The following is a 1,178-nucleotide window of genomic DNA, read 5'->3' as shown; positions in this document are numbered from 1 at the left end:
GCACCTGGGGGGATGTATTATTATTATTATTGCTATTGTTATTGTTGTTGTTCTTACTATTGTTGTTGTTATTTTTAACCCGACAAATGAGTACAGATATATACTCAATTTTGTTTTTGTTTGTTTGAACGAAATTCTTGATAAAATCAAGAGTTCAGAAAAACTTGGCCGTAATCTTCCCTATATAATAAAGAGCAAGTGTCTGACTATACACACACACACACACATATATATATATATATATATATATATATATATATATATATATATATATATATATATATATATATATATATCCTGTTACATTCAAAGGATAATGAGAATAGTCATACACTGGTGAGAAGGGGTACCCCAAGAGGTACACTCAGAGACCACTTTCTCCCAAAAATTACCGAACCAGCGGGTTGTAGTAAGGAAAGGGGGAGGGGATGGGAAGGGTGGGGGCGCGCGTGTGTATCCAAATATTTAGACGTCATTTTTGACGGATCGAGTACACTAGTATCTGTATGAAACAGTAGTCGTCGTATATAAAACACATATTATCGTTATCAATTTCAAAGCATAAGCTGAAAAATGGTTTATGTTTTAATATCTTTATTCATGTTCTTTTTAAAAAGACTTCTAGAATCCAACAACAAATTAGTCTTAAAAATTGAATTCCTGAAACTTATTTATTTCAAATTAAATGGATTAAATTACATTAATAAAAGTTTTACTAGATTACACATAACGACAAAAGATTACTACTGGAACTTTAAGTATAAGAATGGGATGGTCAACTCAAAATACTGATGTTTTTACATCAAGGACAGTCTTTAGTTAAAGAAAGCCAAACATTTTATAACCCGCCTAGGAATTTTGGATGGCAACATGATTAAATTTCGAAAAAGAAATTCTCTAGGAAGATAGGCTCTATTTAAAAACAAATTTCAAATCCTTTTGTGAAAATGTCAATCAAAATGTACTTTATAGCTATCAAATATCTTAAAGTAGTCGCTTAATTGTGTGTATGAGTCTACAATGCTTTTGGAAATACGTCAAATTCCAGATTGCATTCTGTCGTGATCCAAACGGATAAAACAAAATCAAATAAACAACATTATTTAAAGAGAATCTAAGACCAATGCAGTTACAGTTGATTACCATTAATAATACAAACCTACCCCTGTTATTTACAA

Source organism: Palaemon carinicauda, chromosome 7 (assembly GCF_036898095.1).
Source record: "Palaemon carinicauda isolate YSFRI2023 chromosome 7, ASM3689809v2, whole genome shotgun sequence".
Taxonomy (NCBI): Eukaryota; Metazoa; Arthropoda; class Malacostraca; order Decapoda; family Palaemonidae; genus Palaemon; species Palaemon carinicauda.
This window is presented reverse-complemented; position numbering follows the sequence as displayed.